General features: G+C 28.3%; 1 protein-coding gene across 1 annotated transcript in view; it reads left to right on the plus strand.

Annotated features, from left to right (window-relative positions):
• Positions 1-13,564, plus strand: part of LOC141906266 (fibrillin-3-like) — a 769,611-nt gene that overhangs the window by 545,479 nt on the left and 210,568 nt on the right. The gene's annotated exons all lie outside the window — the stretch shown is intronic.

Raw genomic sequence — 13,564 nt, forward strand, 5'->3', positions numbered from 1 at the left:
ATTTGAATCAAATTATCGCCACCAGGGGCCAACATAAAAAAATGACGTTAACAGCCTAAATGCCGCAATTGGTGACCGTTTCATGGTGACCGTTTCATTTCAAACTTGGTGCACAAGTAGGATGTCATCTGGCCGAGAACCATATTTGAAATTAGGTTGATTCGATTCAAATTATGGCAACCTGAGGACCGGCATGAAAAACAACGTTAACAGCCTAGAGGCCGCAATCATTGACCGATTCATTTCAAACTTCGTACACAAGTAGGGGAATACTTGGGCCAGAACCTTACTTATAATTGGGTTGATTTCATTCAAATTATTGCCACCAGGGGGCCGACATGAAAAACGATGTTAACAGCCTAGAGGCCGCAATTGTTGACTGATTGTTTTCAGACTTGGTACACAAGTAGAGTATCACTTGGGCCGGAACCCTATTTAGAATTGAGTCAATTCGAATAAATGGCCACCTGGGGTCTGAAATGAAAACTCGAGGCCACGATTGTTGGCCGATTTATCTCAAACTTGGTACACAAGTCGGCCAAAGGCCTATTTAAAATTGATTCAAATTATGGCCACCAGGGGCCGACCTGAGGAACAACGTTAACAGCCTAGAGGCCGCAATCGTTGACCGATTCAAATTATGGCTATCAGGGGAAAACAGCGCACTTGGTTAAGCCTACACAAGTAGAGTATCACTTGGGCCGGAACCCTATTTAGAATTGAGTCAATTCGAATAAATGGCCACCTGGGGTCTGAAATGAAAACTCGAGGCCACGATTGTTGGTCGATTTATCTCAAACTTGGTACACAAGTCGGCCAAAGGCCTATTTAAAATTGATTCAAATTATGGCCACCAGGGGCCGACCTGAGGAACAACGTTAACAGCCTAGAGGCCGCAATCGTTGACCGATTCAAATTATGGCTATCAGGGGAAAACAGCGCACTTGGTTAAGCCTAGAGGCTGCAACTGTCGATCAATTTCTTTCACTTACTTTGTGCACATGTTCTCTAATATTATTTACCACAAACCCTGTAACTCACGTGGCGGTGAATTTCAGGCCGGGGGCATTCGAGGCTTGCCTCATTCTTTAGCAAATCATTACGATCGTCAGATCTTTACTAGAATATGACCAGGATATGACCAATTAGCGGACGATTTCAGGCACAGACCAATAGATCTTATCACCAACATATCCAGGACAGACATCGCCACCAATGAGACTCTATTCAAGTTTGAAACCTTGATTATTTCGGTTCGAACAAAGTGGCTGATTGTTTTGGAAATTTCATAAGATGTGAAAATCTAGAACTTAACATTTTGTTGTCGTACTAGGAGAAAAGACGATAAGCTTCTTGAAAGGCAGAGGCAAAACTTGTCTGGGCTTGCTAGTCTGGGAAGGTTATCATAAGGCCAAAACTAATAGATTAGTGTTCCTTATAAAGTAATCATATTAAATCCATTGTGTTTAAACATAGGCAGATCTATTAGCTCTATCACTAGTCCGAGATTTTGTTCGTTCACATTGAGAAGATAATGAAAGATACATCATCTTTCTTGTATTTATGGTACAGATGACACGGGGGATGCCTAATTGGATATGTGCAAATTTCACACTCAAGTCAACTGTATATTTCCTTGAAGTCAATAGTACCATAGTTATCATGTGTATGAGTAATTGTAATATGGCGTTTTCAGACCAGAGGACTAGAGGACGACACACCACTCATCACCACAAGTAGTTTTCCCCATAATAAATGGGAGATAGAAAAGCATTCTTAGCAACAATAAATAACAGAATAAAACCAACAAAAAACAATTTGAAATAAAAAAGTTAGTCGGTGTTACAAAAGAAATTGAACACAAAATAATGAAATTAGAAAAGATAAAAACTAAATATAGAAGAAAGTAACAGCAAATTTAAGCTACTGTAATGTTAGTACAACGCGAGAATTTAAAGTATTTTTACCTAATAAATGGGTTGCATTGAGTACAGAGGAATTAAAAGATTTAGAAGGATTTAAAATAATTTACCATGGGAAAAATGAAGACGGGCATCATGATTTTGAAGTTTTTGATTAAAAAAATAAATTGATAATAAAATTAATTAAATATTAAGAATAAAAAAATAATATCAAGAATCCGAAATGACTTATCTGGACAATTTAATTGCTCCGCATAGACTGACAAAAGTAGTGAGATATTCAATTAATTAAAATAAAATCATTTTTTTGCTTTTTTTCTAAAATATTATTCCATTTTTTTTTTGTGAATTTTGGAATATCAGAAGTATTTTCATTTTTAATAGCAGTAGTTTCAGAATTATTGATAACATAAATTTTATTTGATTTCTTATACCAACTACACCCAAACAAAATGAATACAATTACAAATCCAGTTGTAAAATACAGATATTTATCAAATATTCTATTATTAGAAGGAGGAGAAATAACAATATTTTCACCATTTTTATTGACATTTTTATTACTTATTTTTTCTTTTACAGCTTTTTTATATTCCTGTGATTTAATTCCTAATTGCCGAGACCATTCAATTTGTTTCTGAGTTCTCGGTTTTTTTCTTCACAGTTAATCCTTTCACCTCTTCCACTTCGCCCATTTATTGTAGAAAAATTTTTACTTTCAAGATTTGAAAATGTTATAGCTCCAGTTGATAATAGCGTCATAAATCCCCCTAATTGAAATGATGAATATCCAATCCATTTATTTAATTCAGTCATAACTAAATAATCATTTTTTAAATCGGAATATGATTTATTTTCATCTTGAATTGGCAGCATATAATTACATAATTTACTATAACCTTTTACTACATTTTCTGATATCGCATCATTAATTCTAGCTATTCTCGCAGTTTCATTAATCTTAAATAATTTATTAATTTCATCTGATTTCATTGTATCTAATTCATCATAAGTTACATTTTTACTAATAAAACTTTTACATTTCCCAGATGCTATTAATATTTCTAATTGATGTTTGCAATAAAGGTAATATTCATAATTATTGTTTGTAGTTATATCATTCAAAGCACCATTATTATCTGACGCTTATTTTGTTTCTGTTATACCTAAATCATCCAAAGTTTTTTCAATTGGAACATCACTATTTTTAGATTTTATTTTCTTTTCACCTCCCATTTATATAAGAAACAATTTAGTTGCGTTGTTGCAACTAGAATTCAACTAGAATTTAACTAGAATGTAAATAAAAATATACTAGATTAACAAGCTAGTTGAAATATTGTTTTTATTTATTTTTGTTGAATTTTATTTGATTTTTGTTTCAACTACCAATAACTAGAATTCAACTAGAATGTAACTAAAAATATACTAGATTAACAAGCTTGTTGAAATATTGTTTTTATTTATTTTTTTTTTTGTTTCAACTACCAATAACTAAAATTTAACTAGAATGTAACTAAAAATATACTAGATTAACAAGCTAGTTGAATTTAAATAAATTCATATTTAAATCGGTGTTGTAATCGAAATAGTAATTTTGATCTTTTATCATTTTTCAATTTATCCATATATTATGTAAATCATGTGGAATCATATCATTTTCCTCAAGTGCATTTTTCATCGATTTCCTATCTTTATTGTAGAATAATACTAAAAATCTTATATTCTCCCTAAAATCTTTCACAATCGAATTATATTTTTGATTTAAAACACACGTTGTTATTCCAAAATGTCTCCCAGAGAAAGCTAAATAGCATAACTCACTTTCTCTAACTTTTGAATCATGTAAATTTGCCCAATCATCTATGATAAATAATGCATTTGATCCTTTATAGATATCAATTGCTATTTTGATACAATTATCTAAATTTTCTTCAACTGTTTTAGGATTTAATACAATAAATTTATTATTTCTAGTAATATTTCTATCATAAGTTTGATTAAATTCAGACGTTTGACAAAATAATACTATATTATCAAAATAGTTTTTATAAATAGTTTCTAATAAATTTAATATAAATTAAGTTTTTCGACAATTTGTTACACCAGAAATTAACATATTATGAGGCTCAAATATAAATAATTCCCTATTCATTTATGTATTTTTAATTTTACTCGATAATATCCATTCATTGTATTTATCTGGCCATCCAACCCATTTTACTAAAGAATATTTTTTTCTATTAACAGTTTTTGTTTTTAATACTTTTTCAATTTTATATTCTTGTTCTAGATTTTCAGTAGTTAAACTTAATTCTTCTTCATAAAAGTACCCATCTACTTCTTTACCATTTAAATCTTCTAATTTATAGACATATGGTTTTGTTGTTATTACCTTTTTTATTTTGTATATATCTCTAGTAAAATTACGATCATATCCTTTGTCAAATATCTTTTCATACTTAGAAATTCTAACATTTTGACCAACTTTAAATTTAGGTTCACCAAAATCATCTATAAGAAATAATATAAATTATTCCATATAAAATTTTGTGATTATCTAAGAGTTCATGAACAAGTGAATGATCGAATTCTTTTCCATCATCAAATTGTATTTTTTCTGGTTTTAGTTTATCATCCGAAAGAAATTTTCTTAAAACATTTGATGTTTGTACAGCATCTTTTTTGTAAAGTGGGAAGCTCCATACATAACCACTAAAAATATCAATTATATTTAATATCCACCAATAATCATTATTATCTTTCTCAACATTTTTCTTATCAATTAAATCTCCTTGCCACTGTTGATCTACATAACTTACCATAGTTTTACGAGTTTTATATTTTCTAACAATTTTTTTATGCGTTGTATATGTTGGTTGTTCTAACATAAATTCATTTTATCTTTATATTTAACTAAACTTTGTGGGATTATCTTATCTAATTTATCTAATTTTACTTGACGCCATATGTTTTTTACAGAAGAATAAGCAACCGAACTCTCAGGATTATAATATAAATTTCTTAGATATTGTTCTCTAGTATTTCGAGTTTTTTTTACCCCCCCCCCCCCCCCCATTTATATATCGTTAATTTTAAACTTTATATTTCTAATATTGAATACTATCTAATTGAGAATTTTCAATATTTAATTGCGCGTCAGATATAATATAAACGTGCATTTTGAAATTTTTGATTCCTTTTTTCTTGTTCATGAATAATTGTATTCCATCTTTTGTATTTTGTAATTTGTTCCCAGAACCATGTAATGAATTATCCTCTGTTGTTCTAAAATCTAACCATAGTGCATATTTATTGCCGGTATAATAATCAATTTGATTCATATTACAATTTTCAGATGATTTTACGTTTTCATTCATAAAATGATTTCTAATTTCTGGCCACTGATCTATCATTCTCATTCCTTGACAAAATATTTTATTCGCTATACCTTCAATAGTTATTTCTACCTTTGATATTTCAGGATTATAATAATTATCAACATTTATTGCACCATTAGAATATGTTGCAATGGTAAAAAATATTAATATACCTTTAATAGATCTTCTTGGGAAGTTAATATTCTCATTAATTATTTCATCATTTGCATTAATAGTTACAGTTTTAAATTTATCAATATAATCATATAATAATGAAAATCCTTGATTGTATTGAGTTTGAATTATGCTTGAAATATTTTCATCAGTTACTGTATCATATTCTAAACATATATTCGATAATTTATATCCCATATCTTTAACAACGCTAGATAGCACAATTGCATCATCTTTAACAACGCTAGATAGCACAATTTCATTAACAGGAGCAAATGTTATTTCGAATATAACATCTTCTTGAATTGCGTATTTATACAAAGGTGCATTATTATTTATCAATTCAAACTCTAATGGAATTTGATATTTGCTGCCATAAATCTTTTTTATCAAATTACCTGTAGCATTAGTTACTACTGGATTATTAGCTTCTGATCTTAATTTATTTTGGTTTTCTGATTGGATGCCTTGAAATATCATATTATTTCTATTTTCTTTTGTTAACCATAAATCTTTATAATGCATAAATAAATTATAACCATCTAATGAGAAAACTGTTTCTGGTCCAATCTTTATAGTTAATTTTTTAATCAAATATCCTCCAACATTATCAACAACATAATTGTTATCATGACCAGTTACTTTTATATCAGCAGATAAATAAATACTATTTGGAACATAAAAAGTATTTTGATTTAATCTCGGGATTCAAACATATAAAGTTTCATCAGGATTAATATTAGAAGGATTATGAGTAATTATATGATAAGATCTCTCTGCTTTAATAGAATTAGATATTCTAGAATTCTTAGAAGGATTTATATAACTCCCACGTATTTATTTTAAAAAAGATTAATTATTTATTTGTTATCATATTCACTTACCCAAAAATAATAGCACTTACAACTGTAATTAAAAATAAAATAATATGTTCAGCAGTAAAGTTAAGAATATTCCCAGCAGATTTTAAAACAAAACCAACAATTGACGCTATAACTCCGGGTAAAGCTGCAGCAGATTTTTTAGATAGTTCCCATAAATATTTTGCTAATTTTTTTAAACCATCTTTCACTTTATCTTGTATATAATTATTATTTGGTGGTTTATCCGGTTTATTGGGTGTAGGAGTAGATTTTAATGAATTTCAAATAGTTAAACCAATTGTTGTAAATAACATAGTTACAGCTGTTAGAATTGAAAGAATTGTTATACCTTCTAACTTAAATAATAATTTTATTCTTTTTTTTCAATGATATTTCAGAATTTGGTTTAATCAACAAATCTTTAAAAATAACTTTTAATCTATTAAAATTATTTATAATCATACGATTTTTTTAATAATTTAATTTCTTCTTTCAAATTCTATGTTATATTCTAAATCATTTTTCTTTTTCTAAATATGCATTTCTTTTTTAAAAATCCAATTTCTTCAATAACTTTATTATCTCTATCTAATTTCAATTGTTCTATTTTATCAGTTCTATCTTTTTCTAAAGTTCTAATTTTAAAATTTCATACTTTTATCATGCGCAAATTTATCAGCTTCATTTCTTATACTAATAATTTCTCTAATTGCTTTATCAGAAAATATATTTAAATCTTCCAATTCTTGATCTGTTGCATCTAGTTACCCATTTGGTAAAAGTTTTTCAGTTTGAACTTCGGTTGATTTAAGTTTACTAGTTTTGGAATTAATAACTTCTTTAGGAATTGTTTCTGGTTCTGGATTTTCATTAATTATCTTCAAAAAATCATCATTTCTTCGATTAAATTCTCTTCTATTTTGATTTATCTCTTGCTCTGTAACGTCAATTATAACATCATTTTTGATTTTCTTAATTCTAGGTTGTTCTCATTTAATTAAAGTTTTGTTATTATTTTATCGAGACTTTTATTAGAAGATATCTTAAAATAATATTCATCTTTCAAATGCCAATAATAATCACTATTCGAATATTTCAAATCTTTTACAAAATAGCTTCATGTTTCGTCTGCAATTTTCTGCAAATAGTTACGCAACTACGCACATTTCAATGTTTTTGGCAGCTGTACACTTAATCGGCACCGTTCGTGACTAGCTTCACTGCGGAGTTATCATTAATTAACATCGCCATATCACATCATCAACTTATATTGTGCCTTAAAACCCTTACAGCCGAAATAATTGAAATCCACACACGATTTCTATCATTGAAAATTGAGAGAGTAGCCATGTTTGTATTTTGCTGCTTCTCTTAAATCCCGCGCGGTGGCGCAACCGCGCGGAGTTGGGCCGATACGTCTAGAATACATATCAAATAAGTTCTAATTGATTGATTTATTCTTTGTATACCAGCTTTAGTAAATCCTTCACTATTATCTAAAATAAAATAAACCCAACTATTAATGTTTTCTTGTTTTAAATTATCATAGAATTTCGGTAATTGATTGAAATTTGATTTTTCTAAATCCTTAGTTTCTATTTTACCATAACCTAATTTATTATTATAGATATTATAAAACTGTTAGATGGTATGGGAAGTGTACAATATGCTGCAACATTTTTAGGGCAAGGAAGTGATCTTATTGTACCAATTTTTGTTCTAAAATCAGAATGATTTATATCTATATTAAATTCATTACAAATTTTATAAAACTTTGATAAAAAAATATTATTATCTAATTCTTTAAAATATCTAGATCCTGGCAAAGGAGTCTCTAATTCATTTAATATTAATCTTATTTGAAAATAGGTATGGAATCTAAATAAACTTTGAATTAATTTATATTTAGAATTATTCAAATGATCATTCCAAGTTATCCACATCCTGTTGTAGCACAATAAACAGCAAAATTTAATTGGTTCTGCCAATACTTCATATTAGATTTTAATAACCATTGTTTTTCATCTTTCATTTTTTTTTAATCAATTTCATATACATGAAATATATTTTCCATCTTTGCATTAGAATTATTAGTTTCAGTAACATTAATATCTAAATTTATTGATGAATTCAAAACTTCATTTCTATATGAAATATCTTTATCAAAATTGCTGGAATATTATATTTAATTGATTTATTATAAAGCTTTTGGAAAACTATCTACCATTTATATAATAAAAGAATTAAAAATTGAGTAATATCTTCATAATTTATCTTGTTGTTCAACTGTTATATTACCATTTAAACTTATTATATAATCTAATGTATTTTTTAATTTATTAATTTCTTTTATATTAGATTTTATTTTTTCTTTATAACTTTTTATATTTAATTTTGAACTTATGCCGGTTAATACACTTGAACTTAAACCTAAAGCTCGAATTGAGATAGCTAAAGGTGTTAATGTTGAGAATAATGCTAGCAATTTTATTACAGAATTCATTGTAACTGAACCACTAATAATAAAATAATATATAATTTTAGATTTTAAATATTTTTTCTTTTTTATCTTTAAGTCATTTTCAAATTCTAATATTTGTTTTTCCAAATATAATTTTAATTTAGTTTTATTTATATCATGAGGAATAATATCAATATTATCAACTTTATCAACCATTCATTTAGAAAAGAAATTACTAATTAGTAAATTTATGACAGCAAATAATACAATAACTGTTCCACCTAAAATCCAAATTATTTCATCATTTCTTCTGTTCACTACTTGGTGTATAATAATCTGATAATTTAGGTTTATATAGATGTATTTTTTCACGATTTGTGACTGCGTTATATAAACTCATAGCTTCATCGACTGATTGCAAATCTCTGTGTAATTTTCTGTTTATATAATTCTTTATTGATGTGACCCATATAGTTTTGCCTCTTTTCTCTATATTCTTCTGCAGCTTTATTGTATTTCTCTTATGCTAAGTTATGTCTTCTTTGTTCTCCTAATGAACTATTGTTATCAATATGTTTTAATTAATAACCACCACCTGTAAATGCCAAAGCGTTAACAATTGCCGATCCTATAAAAGTTATAACTGCAGAAGCCATTTATTTAGTAAAAAAATTATACATTTATATAGGAGGAATATATTTTTGTTTTTCTAAATAATCAATTGTTAAATTAGATAAAGTTACTGCTAATGTTAATTTTAGAATATCATTGATATCAAATCTATCAACATTAACACTTCCCATTTTAAATACTTTTTTTAATACCATTGAATGACCACCAGTTCCAACTGATAGTTAGGCACCATTATATAATCCAATTATTATCCACTTATTATCACTCATTTATTAATAAAAAAAAATTAGGTAAAATTTCTAGTAAATTTGAAACAGAATTTAATGAAAGAAAAAATAAAATATTAGAAAAAATAAAATATGAGAAAACGTTACCAGATAATGAAGAAACACTTGAAAAGTTAGAAAAACAATATAATGAATTAGCAAGAAAAATATATTATTGTAATAATTGTAAATTGATTATTACAAGTAATTCAAATTTACATAATAGAACAATAAAACATTAAGAAAACGTATGTAAATACAAAGAACTTAATGAAGATCTATTACCAAGAAATGATAGAAAAAAATGCCCACAATGTATGAGTACTTAAGACAAGAAATTTCTGTGATATTTTGTAATGAATGTGGATGGCCAAGAAATTTATGGGGTGATGAAAAAATTAGAGATATTCTTATAGAACCAAAATTAAAATATCTAGATGAAATTTTTAAGATATTTTCTATGGAAGATGATACACCAGAATATAAGCAATGGCTTGGAAAAATGAAACTGATAAAAAATAAAAATGGTGAAATAACTGAGAAAGATATAATAAAAACAATTATTCCATCAACATTTAACACAAAAGAAAAGAAAATGTATTTATATTTATTATTTAACGATTATTATAAAAAACCTAAATTAACAAAAGAAGATATGGAAAATATTAAAGAAACATTCACAAACATATTGAAATATTATGTGGATAATAAAATAACAGATTCAATTAATTATGAATTCTGTTTAAATCAGATTGTAAATTTTTAAAACATCGATATTATAAATCCATTTGATGAATTAACGAACAAAAATAAACTAAAGAGAGCTAGATGAAATGTGGAATAATATAGAACTTTATTTAAATGAGAAAAATGAAATGGAAGAACCTAAACAATTAAATAAAAATGAAGAAACCAGTAGTGATTTCGAGTTTGATGATCTTGATTTTATGTTTTAATGGCCATAAGGTAATGTTTTTATTCCATCATCCAAAATATATCTCTTATCGTCGAATGGATTTAAACTATTTTTTTCAACTTCATTAATGTACATCTCGTGATCTTCTGATCTTAAACAATTCATTTTGTGTTTCATTACAATTGAGTTGTATAAACACTTAATATAATCTTGAAATTCTATATGTTTGTCAACCACATGCTTTGTGATTCCTTTTAACTTTTTAGCTTCATGATCTTTTCTATAACTATACATTTTACTTCTTATCCCAACAAATTCAATCATTTCATCACCCCCTAATTCATCTTTAAATTTACCCGGCTGCTTTTTATTATCATTGCTAAATAATTCATGATCTTTTGGATAATTGCTAAAATCAAAATGATGTTTTAATGTTTTTAAGTCTTTTGTTATGTCATTTGTCTTGATTTTTAGTATGTACAAATCGGTATTTTTTGGATTCATGGGAACCCAGAATTGAATGTTCCATCTTCAGTTGATAAATCATAAACATAATCTGTTGGGTTATATATTTCAAATAAATCTCTAACTTCTTCAGTTAAATCTTTTTCTGTATGCCTAAAATTAAAACAATTTGGTTTAGATTTAATTAATTCAATATTCATATTAAATCCTAATAAATTACATAGTATATTTAGCCCACTTATTGCACATTTTCCTTTTTGCGCAAATGTTATTACTGGAGAACTCGTAAATTTGTTAGTACCATCTGCTGCGTAGAATCCAATGAAGAACCATTATCTAAGATTATATTCTGCATTTAATACATAATCTGGTACTATATTTTCTTTGGTTGAAGTATTACTTTTCACTATTGCATGAATATAGAATTCATCATTATATTTTATAGCAAAATCTTTAGGATTATTCACATGTATTCTTTAACATTGTGATGATTTCATAACATCTATGGTTTTAAAAACTTTGTGCGAATAAACTTCTTCACAGTATTTCTTTATTCTTTCTAATAATTTCAAATCTTGATTGCATAAATACCAACAATATTCATTACCCCAAACATAATTATACTCACCTGCTGAACCATCTCCCATAAAAAATCCACTGATAAAATATTCTTTTTCTTCTAATGTTTCGGGTTCTATGTTATAAATATTATCAATTATTTCATCAAATGACATATGATTCATTCTTTGGAAAAATCTTTTATGTAATAATTCATGTAATAATACAATTTTTATGTCAGTTGGTTTTATTTCATCGCCATTTCGTTTAATTAAACTATGATCTTCTGTAACATCTACAAACCCTAATTTAGTTCTAACTCCATAGATTTTCTTATTTGTTTTATGCCTAATACTATTCTTTAATTTTTTCCATCCATTTCTTGTCCAAACATCCATTAATCCATTTATTAGGGTTTTCTGTTACATCACAGAAAACCCTATTGAGATTCGCGTGTTTCTTATTATTATTATTTTATGTCACACTATTTTCACTAAAAGAACTAAAACTTTGTTACCTTGCCGCTGTTTTCGATACAATCCGTATGATATCGTTCAGCTCACTGAGATCTTCAAATACATCGCGTGTTTTTTCACGAATCATCGTTACAAAAGCACTGTCGGGCCGTAAACATCGAAAATTTAGCCCCATTCAATGGGGCGACATGTTTTTCGAGTCGTCATCCCGAAATCAACCCGCTGGCCGATTGTCACTTCGATTATCAATTCAAGTATAAATGAATGAATTTATTGCCGCAGACTTCACATTCAGCCGCGGTCTTCAAACAGTAATTTAACAATAGCCCATTTTCCTCATCAAATCATATTACCGATACGCAGGAAATTTACTACTTTAGATTTAAAAGCACTGTCGAGCCGTAAACATCGACGAATCGACGTGTGCCACTATATCGTCGTTCCGGGGATCAGCTGCGAGTTTCTCCTCATCATGAGAATCAAATCGAGTACAAATTAATTTATTACTACCAGTGATTTGGCTGCGGGTTTCAAGGAGTTAGTTTAACAATTTACTAAGATAAATCTTTAGTGTACAGGGGAGTCGTAGGCCTAAACTAAACACGCCGAAGAGATATAGCGGAGAAAAGCTATTGTGTCGACGAGGTATCAAAATAAATGAATATATTACTTTATTCGGCCGCGGGCTTCAACCTCTATAACAATACCATCAATACTCTATATTTCCTACAGTACATACCGATCATTGTCAAATGCACAATGTATTAAACAAATACAAATATATAACACACTCCTATCCGTATGCTGGACTCACACTTGACATTCAGAGTAAGCGTTCGCTGTGGGGGAAAGGAGATCGTTTGCTGTGTCGCTTGAAGTGTTTATCGAGTTTTACGCGACCTTAAGGCTTTAGGCCTACCGGTACTGACCTTTACTGTCTCAAACATACACAGTATAATTGTTGCGTTTATTAACGGACTCATTGGATTGAACAACAAAACAAAATTTATGCCGGGTTGTTATTCAATAGGCCTACGACCAATCTGTCCGGATGTTAGGACTACGCATATACATGGGCCTACATAGGCTAGTAGCCTCTACTAGGTTAATGCTAAGTTCACTGTAAAGAAGGAATCAGATTTATTAAAATGCATGTTAATTAGTGATTAACTGGTTCTGATTTCCAACGATCAATCACAATTATCAATTTTATTGCCAAAAATGAAGTTTTTTTTTTGAAAATGTCGTCTGAGCAGACAGCTTTATAAGCCAGACTTTTCATTTGAGTTTTTTCATCATAAATGATACTGGTATTTCATTAATTCCTAATGACTCAAGCCGGGCATAGGTCGGCCTTGCGACAGCTTGTGACTCACTGCGATGCCATTCACTGCGATGATTGTGTCGCAACGACTCATCGACCTATGCTCCCTTGCGACAGGTTGCGCCT

The sequence above is a fragment of the Tubulanus polymorphus genome, chromosome 5 (genome assembly GCF_964204645.1).
Source record: "Tubulanus polymorphus chromosome 5, tnTubPoly1.2, whole genome shotgun sequence".
NCBI classification, from domain to species: Eukaryota; Metazoa; Nemertea; class Palaeonemertea; order Tubulaniformes; family Tubulanidae; genus Tubulanus; species Tubulanus polymorphus.